Genomic DNA, 18,458 nt, shown 5'->3' with positions numbered 1-18,458 from the left:
AGGGACACATGAGAGGAGGGAAAAGTGAAAAACGGGGGGGGGGGGGGCTAATAGAAAGCAAAGGAGTATAACCATAGATATGTTTTCATCTAACTGTCAAGCTGATTTTACGCGAACCTTTGAAATGCCACAAAAAAAAGAAGTGAGTTAGGTGCACTTCCATCAGCCGGTTTGAAGTGGATCAATAGTGCTTCTGAATGTGAGACCGAACACATTCACCAGACTCTTTCACTGGCTGTTCGCCGGGCAAGTTGCTGTTGTCCTGTAGCTTGCGCTAATGCTGGCAATATGTCATGCTTTCATCTGAAGATGAAAAAGAAGACATGCACCTGGTGCTTTTTTCGACCAACTAATAGACATTAAACCGCAGCAGGAGCCTCGAATGAGTCATAAGGGCTTTTTGAAATTTCTGGGAAGATGTGATTGGCAGATATTTCCAGAAAAACTTTTGAACTATATGCGGCACCGGGTAACATAATTTCTTTGCTTCACAAATGTGTTTTTATCCATAATTAATATATTAATTTATGTGTTCATTCAAATGCAGTTTAACTAATCCAGGCTAACACAATGTTAGCCACATCAAATGGTCCTATTAATTCTCATCCCGCTAACTTGGTTTTTCAAACTTAATTAGCTCTTCTCTGATTGGCTGAGCACTGATTCTATGATTTTGCTTTTGAAATATAAAATATAGCTGAAATTGGTGGAGCCACTGCGCTCAAACATGGCAACCCACCCGACGTAACGTGCTGTCCTTCCCTGATTCGCCACGCTCCTATCACGTGACCATTCCCGGATGCTCACAAACAACAACAGTCTTGATTACCAATAGACTACCAGGGCCCCATTCCTCGTATGGGATAATTTTCAGGATAAGATTACATAAGTCAGGCTTTTCGGTTCCACGAAGCAAGTTTGGCAAAATCACCATAGCAACACATCCATAAACTTGAACCTGCTCCAGCGCAGGCTAACTGAAGGTAGCTGGATAAGCTTGCCACTCCCCCGGAAAAAAATGGCAGCTCCCTTCCTCAGAGATTAGCGTTTTATAGGAGAGAGTTCTTCGACATCGCCATAGGAGAGAGTTCTTCGACATCGCCAAGATTCGTTATCGCATTATGATGACTTCCTATACGAGCGCTATCGATTCTGCCGACAAGGAATCATTTATTTACAAGAGCTTCTTGAGCCATACATTGAACACCACACGCCGCAGCCGAGCATTGACTGTCTCACAGACTGGATGCAGCCTTGAGCTTTTTTGCGACCAGTACATTTTTGTACAGTGTCGGCGATGCGGAGAACATCGGGAAAGCCGCTGCATGCCGTGCTGTTCGTAAAGTTTATTTGGTGCTTAATAAACTCATGGATGTGTTCATTACATTACCATGGCACATATTGTATTGACTCACCATTCTGAATAATGTTTTGTGCTTAGTTTTTACTTGCTCCCATGTCCTCTTGGGTTGCAACTACATGGGGGTTGAAAGCACTTATAATTATATGAATACCATTATTGTAGAAAATGATTAAGGTGGACTCATGATAAGAATAGAGAGAATCACACACAATTTCTTTTCACTGCTTCAATTGATTGAATTTCTGATTATGAATAATACATACATACTGATCCGCCCATACACAGATTCACACACACATTCAAACTCCTAGTTCTATATGGTAATCTACACATACATGTATATACACATATATAGTACATGATACATAAGCGCATACAGTACATATATCCTCATAAGTATCTATTAATTCGTATCAATTAGATACTCTTTGGGCTTGTTTTTATCTACTTATTCTGAAAGAGTTGATCATTATTTTCGCTATAAGATCTCATTGGATGATGCATTCCATTAAGCCTACTGCCAGCAGGCACATTTAAAGAAATATCTGATTGATTGGGGTGATGAGGCTCTTAAAATTTGCCTATACATTTTCCCAACACTTACGCATTTAAATTGTCTGCGATATTTTGCTGTGCTTCTTGTCTAGCCCTTGCAGCGGTGGCGGTGTTAGATTTTGCCATGATTATGGTCTTGAATTCCTCATATGCATTCATGATCATCTCCTGCTCGTCAGTGGAGAAAAAAGAGGCTCTTTCTTTGAGTTTATTTGCCATTGTACTGTTAGAAAACCTACGGTCTAATCCCGTTTCTTTCCATGGAGGGGCTTAGGACCCAGGGGAATGTAGGTGAAGGAAACAGGAAGTGACGGAATGGAAGACACGCCACACAAACAGCTGTTCACGGCCGACCAGCTGTTCGCTGGCCGGCCGTTTCTTTTCAGCGTTAATTAATTAATGCTTTAACGCAAAAAAAAAAAATACCGTGATATACCGTGAAACCGCCAGAATCTTGCAAAATACCGTGATATGCATTTTTGGTCATACCGCCCAGCCCTACCGCAGCGTTTAGGTATCTGTTCCCTCCTGATTCAAACAGGGCTAAAGGTATATCCCTACTCTGGAGTGATAAACCAGGCTGTAGGAACATGCTTAATGCTGACACTACTCCTTCACCAGCCCATTTCTCCAGACCATAATTCCTGCTTTGTAAAAGAAAACAAAAGCCCAAACAGAGAATCAAATCAGACACGCCCCCTTGAGAGTCTCACTAGCGAGGATGAACTGTATCGTATAGAACCGAACCGAGGATTTTGTGAACCGTTACACCCCTAATTGTTGTACATTTTAGAGTTTAATCAAAATACCTCCATATTTGATATATATTATTATCTCATTGTGTCCATAATAAAAAGGAGTCTTTTAAATGTGAAAGTGACTTTATGTATAGAATTTCTATTCGCAGAAATGTTTTTATAAGTGTATAATCCCCTGAAACTAAGAATCGTTGTGTTTTTTGTAGCTTTCATTAGAGCGGGTCTTAAGGGAGTCCGCCATGTTTCTACAGTAGCCTGGAAAATCATACACATAAAACGTCTTTAACACGCTTGTGAAACTGTGGTAACGAGCCGCACACTTCTGTTGCTCCTATAGTAGTGTTATTGTGGTAAGGATGGCCTCTGGTTTCGGAAACGGAGGAGTGAGCAGAAGGGTATTCAGTTGGTTGCAATTTGCAACCGTTAGATGCCACCAAATCCTACACACTGATCCTTTAAAGGTCTTCGTCACGATCCAGCTAACTGTGATTAAATCTGCACCTTTTACAGGTTTGGAAGGAAAGGAACGTTATAGTGTTTTTCAACCCGGATTTAATTCTCCCAGTCCATTCTGACTGCAGCTAACTTTACATTTGCACCCTCTATTGCAGAGATGTAGGTAGTATGGAAAAAGAAATATTGAGGCAAGCGAGCGACACAAGCTCCCCAAAGCTATACGATGTTTTTACAGACTCCACGTTTCCCAAATCTCTCCAACAGACGCGACAAGTGCAAAGTCGGCATGGCCCCGTCAAAAGAAACGCAATGACGTACTTGTTGTCATGTATGAAGTTCAGGGGGAGCGACAGGTAGTGTGTCATAGACGGATACGAACAGATAAAGATGTACAAGATGTTTCTCCTCACTCTGTGGCTTACAGGAAGAGGGAAAAACGAGGTGAAAAAATGGAGAAAAGCCGGGCTCACCTACACAAACACACACATGCACGCGCACACACATGCTAATCTGTCAAGGCAACAAAGGGAAGTAAGCCAGGGCCGCATTTGCATGACAAACTGGCCCCGCTAGGTTGATTGAAGAGAAAACAATTTTAGGAGACAGACTGACTGTGTGGTATGGTGCCTGCCACCTCTGGGTGGGCCTCAGGACCCATAATCGGAGTGTGTGTGTGTGTGTGTGCGTGTAGGTGGCTGGTTGATTTGTTTGTGAGTGTGTGTGTGTGTGGCTGTGTGAGACATGGTAGTTAGGGGATATGGGATTTAGCTCGATGGCAGGAAAACAGAGAAACAGAATTCATCAGGTCATTGTGTCTTTCTGCAGCTGCGTGCGCGCGAAAGAGCATTCGTGTGTGTTCCTTTAGAAAGACGGGGGGTTTGTGTGTGCATGTCCATGCCTGTTTGTAATATGAGGGTACGTAGGAGTGTGTGGTGTGTGGTTGTGAAAGACACTGTGTGTATATAGTCTACTGTGTCTTGTCTGTATATACAATTGAGTTATAAAGCAAGTGTGTGTGTGCATGTGTGAATCTCTGTACCTTAATCCCCAGATTGCCAGAGCTGAGGGTTCAGACATACGCCGGCCTTGTTGCTACTGTCAGCCTAATCTAATCCTATCATCACTCTGAAGCCCTGTCTGGCAGAAAACACACACACACACACACACACACAGAGTCATGTTTCCATCACTTAAGAGGACATTACATTGGCTTACATTCATTTCCTGGAGACTTACCCTAACCATATTCATAACCGGTACAAGTCTAACCCTAACCTAAATCTAAACCTAACCTAAACCTCAACTTATCTTAACCTAACCTAAACTTTACCGTAACTGCAACAGTAACCGTAAGCATAACCTAAATCTAAACCTAAAACTAATATTACCATAACCTTACCCTAACATGTAGTGATTTACATTCTGTCCCCAAAAGGAAGGCGAGTCCCCACAACGTGACAGGGTAAACATTTCTGTATACTCGTACACTCACCCGCGGACTAATACCCACTCACACACACTTCCTCCCTTGTGTTCTCTTGCTCAGATGAGCAAATGACTGACATGGCTTGCAGTAGCTCTCTGTACACACAGGGCTTTGGAGATGTAGGTTCACCGTGATTTCTGTGACATTTGCAGCCGTGGCACATTGCAGACCCATAGTCAAAGCATCAAGTGTCATTGGTTCCCATTTGAAATTCTAAAGCTTAGAAAACCAACCAAAACCACATGTGAACTCATTTTCAGGAGGAAGAAACCAAACCCCGCTCTAAAGCATACTCTGCTTTATGGTCTATGTGACTCTAAATGGACCATAACTTACCAAATGAACATCATGCTGTATTGAAGAAGACTTGAAACTAGAGATTGAGACCATAAACTCATGTTTACAATGTTTACTGAGGTAATAAATCAAGAGAGAAGTAGAGTCATTTTCTCATAGACTTCTATACAATCACACATTCTATACAATCAAAACATTGCCATTAGAGAAACATTGTCCATTGACTCTTGACTACGTTTGAGCACCAATCATCATGGATGCACACACGGAGGACGGACATTGTTTATTTCTCTGCATTTCATTCCTGTGATTGTCAGTTTGTCACCCTGCCTTGTCGTTAACAGTTAAACTGTTGCCAGAGTAGCGTAGTTGTCAAACCCTGTTTCAATCTTGCAATCCCTCAGTTACATTATTTAGAAGTTGTTGATATTTTCTTACATTTTTCAGATGTGTTTCGGGCTCCAGATTCAGCCTTAGTACCAGATAAGAGACACAAGTAGTCAGAACGCATTAAAATCATGATAAATAAATTGTGTTTTCAAGGCGAAATTATGATGATTCTGCCCCAAATGTGAAACGTAACACTGTCGCCTGTGCGACGCTCATTCGTTGAGTATTTAGCATACAATGGGATAGCCAAGTGTTTAGTGAATGACTTCATCTCAAGTGACTTGCTGTGAGTGAAACAGAATAATGAGCAAAACATTAGTGCCCTTACAACCTTGTAGTGATGACAGAACCACCGTATAAGAGCAGCAGAGTCATGGACAAAGGAGTCAATGCTATTTTTCAGTTTTGAACTTGCCATTTTATAATGGGCCTTAAATAGTCTTCTGTGTGAGCGGGTGAAACTGCAGACACCTGGTTTGGCTGATCAGAGGGAGGATTAGGACTGTTAGGATGGACTGAGGCTGTGGCATCACACCAGCTTCCAGTGACCTGACTTCCACTATGTGTGTGTGTGTGTGTGTGTGTGTGTGTGTGTGTGTGTGTGTGTGTCTCTCATTAGCTCTAGGTGAAGGCAGGGAGTCCTGGTGGTGACAGGTTTATTAAATATCTCAGGGCCCACAGTGGACATGGCAGGGAGGGAAACCCCTACTGCTCATTTAATTAATGTGGCCACTCAATGATCATGTTTGGAGCCTCTGTGTGTGTATGAAAATGTGTGTCAGCCTGTATGCTTTTCACTTTCCCAGCATGAGTCTATTTGTTAATGGGTGTGTGTGTGTGTGTGTGTGTGTGTGTGTGTGTGTGTGTGTGTGTGTGGATGGTTGTTTTCGCTGCACTGTGGAGGGACAAGGAGCGGTTCTGGGACTGTGACTGTGGAGAGCCGTCCTGCTGAGAGAGAGAGAGAAATTGGAGGTGAAGATGGTGATGGAGAGCAAGGAGGAGAAGGAGGAGGAGGAGGCTTGGAAGACTCAAACAATCCTGTCATGATTGATTACTGAAATTGATTTGCATGTTTGACATTAAATCAAACGTGAAACTGAGACTTCAGTCTGCCGAGCAAAACAAATTGGTCAACAACTACAAGAGAAACCAGAAAACCTCAAGAAGAATCTCACAGGAGGAACATATTTAGGAACCTCACTTCCACTGGAGGAATCAGGGTCTAAATGTAGTTACTTTGCCGTGGTTCCTTTTAGGGGAAGTCCTTTCTCATGGCCAAGAACTACTAGGGAGCATGACCCAGTGGTCAAACACAAAACTCTACAACTTGTGCACAGCTTCATTTACACAGTCAGCGATCAAAATCATCAGGATGAGGGGGGGAGGGGCGGACATTTCTTGTAAAGTTTCATCCTCACCATTGTAGTCAAGTTTGTTGACATTGAAAACAAGTTAAAACACGTTCCTAACTAGTCTAAATAAGATGGGATAAAGAAAGACCTTCTGATTGAGAGAGAGATTGAGACTTATCTTCACGGTCAGATGCAGAAATGAAAACATAATGAGGACTTAAGTTCCTGTGCCTCCTTAGTATCTGGCATTATCTAGTCAAAAAGGGCCAAACGACGTAGTAAGGTAAAGCCTTAATCAAGATATATTATACAATATTTAGTTCCAAACAGGCATTGTGATTGGGGAAGAGACATTCCATGCTTGCTAAGATACTGACTGGTATCGCTCCTATTTGTTCACGTATAACTGGAATTCGAGATGTGCTCCGATTGAATTTCGTTTTCAAAATGTGCACGTTGGACCACTGCTGTTTTTGCGCCTGCTTGTTTGTTTGTTTGTTACAAACGGCCCATGAATGTGACAAATGATACACAGGAGCTGCCAGGAGTTGGCGATCAAGATAACAAAACCAAACTGAAAGCTTATTTCTTTGGGGTTACCTTCGAGAGTAAAAACAGCAGTACTCAAAACTCTGCAACATTCAGCCATTGGCACTGACAAACACTGAGGTCCTGCAAATATGAAGTAAGTTAAAGATACAAAAACTCTAAAAATAGCTTTAGTCTGCACCATCTAGAATGACTCCAAAATGTAAGTTCAGACAGAGCACTGAAGTCGTGCTTGTATTGGCTGATAGGTATCAGCTCTTAAAAATATGCTCTACAATGATTCAGAGCTGTGCAGCTGTAAGGTCCTAACACATTCATAATGGTGTGTAGTGCGGACATTATAGCCCGCTAACCGTCACTGTATATATAAAGTGGACGTAGGCACCGTGACGTCACCCATTGGTTTGTGAAATGCCGTTTTGAAGCCTTAAGTTTTTCATTTTGGCCGTTGCCATCTTGTACTTTTGGAACCAGAAGTGACATGAGAGAGTGGAGCGAAGTACAACTGAACACTGAATATGATATTTTTAGGAGATCAAAATGTAACAATTAACTTTAATGAAGGGAAAACACTGTGAAAATGTAAAAGTTCTCAGACGAAGACACAAACCGCTCACTCACTCACATATTTTGTGAGTGAGACTGTTTCAGGTTACTGGCAGATGACAAAAAGGATCAACAAGTGCATTTCCATTTGTTGGCTCCTTGCAACAACTGACGGCTATCGAGTCCAACATATGAGTAGGACCAAAAGCAGAAGAGGATTAGCTCTTTATTGCTACAGAGTGGAGCAGAAATGAGTCCTGAAACCTGCAATTAACTTAGTTTTTTTGCACTTCCATTCAAAATCATTGGGTTTTTGGTTGGATGCCTGAAATAAGGTCTGTGGTTAACACAAGCTTCAGACAGACTGTCCTACGACATATATAATACGCAGTGGCGGGCATTTTATACCTGGGCCTTCACTGCTGTCCTGCAGCTGAAACACAGCTACGGTTATTATTTGTTTTGTGTAAAAATGAAGCCAACACCTGTAGATACACTATCTGCAGAGAATACGCCGAGAGTGCGTGTCCTCTCTTCTCTGACTGCAGCTGGGACTGCTGCGCGAGGCTTCTGTGAGAGTTACCGCCTGTGAGTGCTTTGGGGCAGCGGAGGGGCTCACGGCAGCACCCGCTGCTCGTTCACGACAATGCAGAACGTACGTGCTTTCACGTCAGAGTCAAAACACCAGAAAAGTCTCCAACAACACCAGAAAAAGTCGCTAGATTTGTCACTAGTAGCTTTTGACAAAAAAAGTCGCCATGAGGGTTTGGAAAGTCGCCAGATTTAGCGAGAAAGTCGCCAAGTTGCCAACACTGGCACCTGCTAAATACCCTATGTCCCCAGAGCAACATTGGACGTAACAATAGTTCCTATCACATATAAAACCAAACAACAATCCATCTTCATAAAAACAAGTTGTACAATAATAATATATAAAGAAGCATATTAAAGCTACTGCTGATGTAAAAACAAACGCATTTAACTTACCAGAGCTGCTGTTCACTATTTAAAGATAAAGTCCATCCTCCTTTCTTTGTTAATAAAGAGTTTAATCCCACGGTTGTTCAGTACATCCGTGCGTTTTAGTTCCAGTAAGAAGTCCTTCTCGATTCATGGACGCCAGTGAAGACAGTCGAGCCTCCCCAGTTGTATTTCTTGAATACATTTTAATGCGTTTGAGGGCTGAAAATGTCCGCTCAACAGAGGCAGCAGATATTGGCATTGTCACCGCCCAACATGTCATGCTAGCCCACTGACCAATCATGTATGGCTAGAACAGCTAGAAGGCTCTGACATGTCAAAGAATACGCCAACATGTCAAACTAAAGATCTGATTGATTGAAGACTATGACAATCAACAATATCGTCCGCATTCACTTAAACTGCAGTGTATTTAAGAAAAATTATTAAATTATAAAATAGCTATAACTTTGTGATTCTGTTTAGGCCAGCAGAGAAGGCCTTGCAGGCCCTGACGGCCCACCACTGATAATACGTCATTTTGAAGTTTTACGTGTCTTAAAAAAGGGCTAACAAGTGGCTAAATGAGACTGGAACACTGGTCCCCCTTTAGCTTGGTGGTGACGTGAAGTCATGTGACCGTGCTGTAGTTCGTTTATAAGCTAACGTTAGCTTTTTTTTTTTACTTCGGTTGCATTCACGCTTGAAAAAGCACTTCATATCGCTGAACAAAACATGGAATTATCTTGAACAAACTATTTTCTACAAATGTGATGCTCACTTTGGAGGTTGGCCAACACAAAATACGTAACCCCTGCAGCATTTTATACTTAGAAGTTACTTTGGAAACACGGTGCCATCAGAGCTAAAATCGTTTAGCTTCACTAAGTCAGAATGAACTGCCAGACAACGCTGGACAGTCGGGTGTCAAAGGTCATTGCAGCAGTGCCAGTATCTCTCAGTTTAACACCCCCGCTTGTTGTTGCTTCATTAAAAGAGGATTTGTGTTGTTTTTTTCACCAGCCACATGTCCACTTTAGTACACAATCAGATTAAGAGTACAGTATGCAAATATATGCACTCTATGCCCTGACAGATTTTATGTTACTATTTCTCATAGTTTAAGAACTTTTATTATTTGAGTTCAGTGTTTATTTTCTATAATTTGGTCGTAAATTTGTTAACAGTTTGGATTTTCTTTCAAATCTTCAAATGTAAAAAAATAAAAAAAAGGCCTGTCAAATGATCTGTGAAAACAAGTGAAACATAACACGAGACACATGAAACATGCAAATGACAGAGAGGAGAGCCTGATTAGCTGTGAATGACAGGGATTGGACACTAGCAAAAGCAGACAGAAAATGAAATAATGACACGGGCAGCTCTCCCACCTGTACAGACAGACTGTCTCGCCAGCAAACCAATCACTCTCTGAGGAAGCAGCCTCTCACTGGGTGTCACTGGGCAGACAACAAGCACACACACACTCACACACAAAATCAGTGAAGTTTTTCCAAATCGGCAGTCAAATCATTTTCCGAATCTGTGTTCCTGCTCAGAGATCAGATAGATACAGATACATGTTCTATATCTAAGGCAGAAACACAGCAGTCAGACGTGATTCAAGCATGCAGCGCCAACAAGAACTTGGACTGAAAATCACTTTGACTACACTATGAACTCTTGATGATTTGGATCCTGAAGCAGGAATTCAGACTGAAAACAGCACTGCGATAATAAAAATACAAATGTTGGTGTGGTTGTGTTGTTACAGGTAACGCTGAGACAACGTGATCTCACCCCTACTCATCATATTGTGCCACTTGGACTAAAGCGCGGGCAGCCTTTTGCGTAGTATCTCGACGCTGAAGGTTTGCGTGTGGTTAATGTTGCAACACGTGGTTATGGGGAAACGCCCCAGGCAAAAACATTGTTTTGTCATGAGCTGGACCCATGGTGGAAAATAACAGGTCATCGTGTGTTTTAAAGTGGACAACAACATGTTTATCGGACTTCCTTATCAAAAAAATTATGTTTACATGCCAAAGTATTGTGTTGTTGCTCACTCAGCGTATATTTAGTACATTGCATCACGTCCATGAAACATGACCAAGGAAAGCAATACAACCTTAATATTTTATGACTCTAACTTATAAAGTTAGGTAACTCAACGTTAAGCAGCAAATAACTTTACTAACCATATGATTTTGCTAGCTAACATTAGCTAGCTATGCTAATGTCGTTAGCACAAGAACAGAAAAAATATATACTAAAAGCTTAATTTAATAATTTCAGCTAACATTAGCAAACTCATAAACGTTGCGTTACCTAACTTTATAAGTTACAGTTATATGAAGATATTAAGGTTGTGTTGTTTACCTCGGTGTTACCGGTGGAGAATGTTTGTTTGTTTGTGCCTCGCCTTTTGGTTTTAGCACCTCAGCGGTGAATGCTGCGGTTACAAGCTGTTGTGGGGTGATCTGTTGACTCCCTATAGTCCTGCTTACTACTGCTGTAAAAGGAAGTTGGGGTGGGGGAAGCTGGGAGGAGGAACCGCTAGCAATGCAAGCTGTGAGCGGGGACTCTCGCTGGCCTGGTGCAAGCTGTTGACTCCCTGGTCCAGCTACAGAGCTATAGGACGGCAGCGAGGCAGACTGTGGGGAACGCTGGCTGGGCTGGTGCAAGCTGTTTATGGGCCGCGCTGTTTACGAGCGGCGTGGTGGGAGTGAGTCAACCTTGGGGGCTAACAAAGCTATGTGGTGGTACAATAACACAACATATATGCATGCAAAAATCCAACCGGTGAAGGCAGGGGTCCAGCGGAAGCAGCTGTGTTAGTGTAGGCAGCGTTAGCTCGCCCAGTCGCGCTAACCTGCGCGTCGCTGAGTTCTGCCAGGGTGGTAGCAGGTCTGGGGCGCTGCAACATGTTCCCGCCGCCGTCCATCTGTCGGCGCTTGCTCCGAAGCACAGCATCTCTCACCTAATGTTATGTTTTCATTATATCCCCCTCAATATGGGAGCTATAGCATTTTGTGTGGCGTGGCCAGGCGGGCAGAGAGGAGTGTTTGGATTGCTGCAACTTGTTCATATGAGCGTCCATCTGTTCCGAACCTGCTGCCCTCACAGTCGGTAGCTTATGCTGCAACAGTCTCAGATGTATGGAAGAGATATGATGTGAGACTGACTACACCTCATCTGAGATGGCTGCTCGAGTTGTGGTTTGAAACCTAAATTAAATGTAGTAATTATTTGACGGATTATAAATTCTCAAGGAATTTGGCTACAATCCATTCCACCTGACAAAAAGAAAAAGCAAAAGCAGAAACGGGACCAATGATCCTAATTAGTCCCCGCAATCAAAGTTAAATTAGTCATTATAATACATCCAAATAACTTTGGATCAGGCATTGTTTCAACAGATTTAATGGCATGAAATCTAATAGCAGAACACAGCTAATTATTTTGTTTTTCGGGGTGTCATCGCAGCGTTCGGTTCGCTGGAAAAACAAACGCCAACGTATCACCCACAAAGCGATTGTGTTGAAGAGAGAAGCTGAAAATAATTATCCTTTTTAATTAGAGAAAGATGATAAGTAACAAGTGAAACGGGACAGCATAACTCTACACTGTATGTGTGTGACAGGTAATGGGAGATTTAGAGGCACAGGGTAAACGGGAAGGGGAAGAAGACGGCAGACTGACTGATAAACATGTGACTGATGTTGACCATGTAGACAGACAACATATTATTAATGTAACTGTTGATTGTGTGAGCAGAAAACAGTGTGACAGTCAGGTGACATGGCTGTTGGGTAACAATGTACATTTCGGTTCCGTTACTTTTGATCATTCCCAGTGTTTGAAGTAGTTAAAGATGCATTGTGTAGGAATTAGTGCCATCTAGCGGTGAGGTTGCAGATTGCAACCAACCGTAACTTCTCCTGTGTGGGCTACGGACTGGAAAAGGCAAAAACACGAATGGACCCTCTCTAGAGCCAGTGTTTGGTTTGTCCGTTCTGGGCTACTGTAGAAACATGGCGGTGCAACATGGTGGAATCCGTGAAGAGGACCCGCTCCGTATTTAGACATAAACATTTCATTCTAAGGGAACAAAAACGTTTCAGGTGACTTTATACAATAAAGAAAACACACTTATTAAATTCTAACTTCACCTCCAGGTCTTAGTTTAAGTACACCCATTGCATAATATTAAAAAAAGCAAAACCACATTAGTTTCTGTATGACCAAAGTCATGACGTAGCGTAGACAAATATTACTGCGACAGTAGCTTTGGACAATAGCGACATGGGGCAGTGAATTTGATGAATTTACTGCTCGTCAGACCACAAATGGGACAAGAATTCGCTAGCTTTAGACCCAGCACTGCCGCTGGCCACCAGTTCAGATCATTTTCTGTAACTGTGTAGCATGAAAGCGTGGTGGAATTATCAAGTTAACGTTAGCTAGTTAACTAGCCAGCTGCTAAATTTCACAACTTCCGCCACCGTTCTAGCCACAACGTTGTATTTAGAAATCCCTAGAAATTCTGCCAGACCAGTGTGAGGCTGATGGGAGTGTTGTTACCTTTTGAGTATATTTCATAAACCGGTAAAGTATTGGACAGCGAAAGTAAAACTTTAAACTGATGATCGTGCTAAATTTAAAGTTCTGGAGATTGTTACAATTCATCCTCAGGGGAACATGAGTTTCTGACCCAAATGTGATAGCAATCCAACCAACAGGTGTCAAGGTATGAAACTCGAAAACCACAAATGTCAACCTCATGGTGCCACTAATGGAAAAAGTCAAGGGATTACCAAAGTGAGCAGAATTCATTGCTTGGGCATCATAAATGTCACATTTTCAACCAAAAGCTATTTCAGATTAAAGTGGTGGACCGACTGACATTACTATCTAGAGATATCGGGGCTAAAAATACAAGCATTTTCATTGTATGTACTGAAATCAGTAAAACATGAAGTTGTATTAAATAAAGCCAGCCCTATTTGTAACATATTCCATCACTTCAAAACAGTGCCAACAGGGGATACAGATTTCCCTTCCCTTCCTCCGTGTTGTCCTCGCGTCTTCGTTTCAGATGCAGATTGAATTCAACACGGTTGTGTTGTGAGGCCACGGTTTACACAACGTGTCGAGATCACTGTCTGAGCAGCAGACCTGGGGATAGGAGAGCGCTGTGTCGAGGCTGCTGGGAAACGCCCGCAGTGAGAATAACCGTCACGTTGAGTGAACGCATGTACTGTAATAACAACAACGTGCTTTTTAAAGCAGGCAAAGCAGTGCTGACTATTCTGAGCAGGTTGACCGTCTGTGCATTTACATATTAACATGTATATATATATATATGTTGATATCATATTAGCATACGACACACAAACGGAGAGAGCGAATGCATGTATGCATATGTATTCTAGCATATGTAGGCATCTTTTGATTTTATGTTTTAGCAATAGGTTTGTCTCAGTGTGTGTGTGTGTGTGTGTGTGTGTGTGTGTGTGTGGACTCCTAACAGCGGGAGGCTATAACCTGAACCATCCACCCTCTGTAATCACTGCTGTTTATGGCTGCATAAAACAACACGCACACACACACTCGCTCTCTTGCTCTCCCTCATTTTATCTCTTCTTCACTCACTTTTACCCACACACACACACACACACACACACATATATATACATTATAGCCGCTGTGTGTCTCCCTGGCTGTGTGATTATTGCCGTCTGGTCCGGGGCTCTTATCACTTTTGTGACGGAAGTGGCTGAGACACACACGACCCTGACACACCTTCGCCCTCCTCCCCATCTCTCTCTCTCTCTCTCTCTCTCTCTCTCTCTTGTCCTCTCTCTTCTCTCCCGTGTCCTTCTTCTTTTTCTTTGCGGCGGCGGAGCGGCAGCGTGGCGTCTGCACTCGGCCCCGCCGAGCCGTGTGCCAGTTCTGGGAGATTGGCATTAAAGCCAGACATGAGCTCATCGGCCCAGCTGGGCAGACAACCCATTACAATGCTCAGCAGGGCTCTACCGCAGGGGTGAAAAGAGCTCAATACCTGCTGATTATCTACTCTTTCTCCCTGTCTGTGTCTCTGGGTCCCTCTCTCCCTGACTCACTGGCTCTCTGCTCTCTCTCTCTCCTTCTTCCTCTCTCCCTTTTCTCTCCTCTTTTCTTCTCCTCCTGTCTCCTATTCATTCATTCAAGTCAAGTGTCCTCCACCTCGGGCTCCGTCTATCTCTTTCTTGATCTGTCTCATTCAATCTGTCTCCCTCTCGTTCAAACCCAAACTTGGACACACACATGCGCTGTCTGTCTGTCGTCTTCCTTTCTCTTTTTCTCCCCCTCTTGTCTCTCACAACTTTTCCAGTGAGCGCCGTGGTGTCATTGCAGTGGTGCCTGCGGCAGTAAGAGAGGTAGGGAGGGGTGTTTCTTTTTTTTTAAATGACAGGGGGTGGAAGCGAGGTGTGTGTGTGTGTGTGTGTGTGTGCGAGTGTGTGTGTGTGTCTAGAAATGACAGGGGTGGGAAACCAGACAGCTGGTGCACCTGTGCGGACAGGATATGACACGGCGCCGCAGCCAGACAAGGGCAGGAAGCAGCAAATATGATGTGGCGTGCCAGACGTCTTTTTTTTTTTTTTTTTTATTGAATGCAACTCTCTACTCTGCAATCTCTCTGTCTGGAGTGGCCTTTCTGTTACTTAGCGCTCCGCTGAAGATGCCCGAGCTACAGTCTATGCCTAGGCAAACACTCCCCCCTCAACCACCCTCTCTCTCCCTCCTGCTCTGTCAGCTGGCGAGATGTATTGCGGTTAATTCATGAATCCCATTCAGCCTTGGTATTAAGGCTGAGTCATATCCATCTTTTGTTCTGCCATTTGGAATGGCATTCAGTGATACAGAGTCCACACAGAAGTCACGGGGTATGGGTTTTTTTTTTCAAGTTATTAGTCCGACTGAAAATGTTATGTCAGAGTCAAAATGGATCACCGTCATGCGCGGGTACTTTCATCACAAAAGTCCCATGATAGAGGCTGTAGCCCGCAGGACGATTCTTTTTTCTTTTTGGATAAACAGGCATTAGGAGATGCAGGATAGAAACTGTTTTCCTGGTGTTTATATAATGGCTTTAAGTGTGTTGTGTGGATTTTAAAGTGGTGCGGGTTGATTCTTGTTGTGCTGCATGAAACATTTGTGCATCTGGATGAAGGGATTTGCTCAAGTTCAATGGAATATCCCAATAGCTGCCATGAGCAGTGGAGGTTCACCATCAGCCGTGATGTACAGAAAATTAGTTGTAGAGCACTAGTGATAGATCATTAAAAGGAACAGATACGTTCTCTTTCCAAATATAAATCGTACTGCACTTTTCAGAAGATGGGGTAGAATTTAGAAAATGTCCAGAAGCTAAGCAGATGAACTGGAACACAGATTGAAACGGCGAGGAATGGATGAAACATGGTCAGCTTAAATAAATCATTTTGTGATGATGCCTTGCACCTACATGAGACCTGCGTTTAACGACAGGTAGGGGGGCCACCGATGAGGGCTGACAAGGCCCCACTACGTCACTCCTCCGCATTCTAAATATGGTAACTTCTGTTTATTGGTTGCGAAAACAAATAACATGGCGATGGCCGTAATCCAAGTTGGCAACGACGAAATCGCCAAACTCGAGGCTTCAAAGCGGCAGTCCATAAACCAATGGTAACATCACGATGGCTATGTCCACTTCTTACACACTGTCTGTAGTTTAACAACAGGTGTTTGCTGAACATGAACAATAACAATCGGGCAGGATGTATGGATTGGGTAGCGAGTGACAGGAGTTGTTGTGATATTGGATTGGTGTACAGACTGGTGTACTCTCAAAGGACAGATTAACATAAAAATCGAAGCAGCAGAAGCCGTGATATCATGACTTTTATTTAGTCAAGTCAACATTTCCCAACATTTCCCATTTCCTCTAACCCCTTCTAAATGCTACAGTTTGTAATGTAGGGTTTACGCCGAAGTTCCATAATCTCAAGCCCAAGCCCGATGGTATCATCAGGGCTAATTTTTTACATTTAGGAAAGCTCCCTCAACAACAAGACATCATACAACTGTTTTCACAATCCGACTTGGACTTCTTTTGACGAATAATCTGAACTCCATGTGTAAAATCAGTGGAGTGGCCCTTTAAGCTGTTGCTACAAAGTTGGAGGCACACTATTACGTAAACCGGTGTTTCACAATCTTTTTTTTTTGGGGTCCACTTTTTAAAAAAGACAAACCAACGCGACCCAATTCACAATAGGTGTTATCTATAAATCGTGAGTAGAGCAAATTTGTGCATAAAGAACGTTCCTGACCATTTTCACTTCCATTTACGCATCACATTATAATATCCAGCCATTTAGAAGAGATAAACTTTTGATAAAGCACAACTTTATTTTATGCTTTGTGCTAATGAAAACATATACACATGTTAAATATTTTATTAATGAGACCAAATAAACATTCAGGCTCCCTTGTGTGGCTCAAAAGTGTTCTGCAGATATAAATGTGAAATAAAAGACTACGGAAGAAATTCCGCTAATAATCTCTCGCGACCCCGATGTGGGTCCCGACCCAGTGTTTGGGAATGACTAGTCTAAAACATGACTGTATGCGGTTGCATCAAGATTTCCAGACCAAAAGAAGGCCATTTAAAAAGAAGTGTCCTCTCTATAAAAGAAAACTGCTGCATGTAACATTCTTGTTCTCCTTACCACACTGTGATTCACATGGACGTTGTGCTCAGCATGAATGCAGAGTGCTCTCTCTCAGCCTCGCGGTCTCTGGGCAAGAACAAGAGCACATATCTACACCAGCTGCAGGATGTGACTCTCTCTCTTTTTTCCCCGGCTCCATGTTCCCTCGTGGTTTTCTGATGAAGACGAGTCGTAATTGATCCGAAGCTCCAACCCGTGCCCGGGGAGACGGCTTTGGTTTCAGAAGTAATAGAGTGACTGAGACACCAGAGAAGTGGAACACTTCTTTCCTGCCCATGTTTTTGGGGGGAGCGATGAACAGAGCGGAGCTCCTCCGAGCTGAGCCACGAGATGGCGCTGTGACGTATCGCCTCTGTCAGCGATGGGAGAAGTTGCTTTGGAGATGAGGGGAGGGATGGACCTATCTTACCACTGAGGCCTTTTACTGAGCTGCCTTTCTTTTTTTTTTTACAGTATCAGCCTGATCACGTCCCTGATGCGTTCATGGTCTCATCACAAATGACTAAACTTTCAAGCATCTGCTTGTCAGTCATCTACTGCATGTGTTGAAAATACAGGCAGGAAACTTCTTCTTTAACGTTGTCTTCAAATATCCAAAACATCTGAACACACACACACACACACACACACACACTCTCATGGCTTTGAATGTGGAGTCATAATGTATGGTGTTGTTTCCTTTCCTGCCTGCCTTTAAAAAATGTTTTTAAATACAATAAAAATAAAATAAAATAATAATATATATATTAAGATATTTTGGGGCATAACATGAAGATGTCATGCGCTCACAAAACAACATGAAACCCATATGTAAGCAGTAAAAGCCCAACTTTCCTAATATTAACCTATCAACCTAAAGTTAGTATTCTCAAATACAAGATGAGACAGACGTTTCCCGAGAGAGACGCAGTGAGGCTATGCGTGCCTGTGTGTGTATGTGAGTGTGAGCGTGCAGACCGCAGTCGGGGGGGGGGGGGGGGGGGG

General features: G+C 42.9%; 1 protein-coding gene across 2 annotated transcripts in view; it reads left to right on the top strand.

Annotated features, from left to right (window-relative positions):
- ldlrad4b (low density lipoprotein receptor class A domain containing 4b) overlaps positions 1–18,458 on the top strand; it is a 237,284-nt gene that overhangs the window by 160,722 nt on the left and 58,104 nt on the right. The gene's annotated exons all lie outside the window — the stretch shown is intronic.

The sequence above is a fragment of the Anarrhichthys ocellatus genome, unplaced genomic scaffold (genome assembly GCF_004355925.1).
Source record: "Anarrhichthys ocellatus isolate YVR2014 unplaced genomic scaffold, GSC_Weel_1.0 scaffold43, whole genome shotgun sequence".
NCBI classification, from domain to species: Eukaryota; Metazoa; Chordata; class Actinopteri; order Perciformes; family Anarhichadidae; genus Anarrhichthys; species Anarrhichthys ocellatus.
Note: the sequence above shows the minus strand (reverse complement) of the source record. Positions and strands in the feature narration are given on the sequence as shown.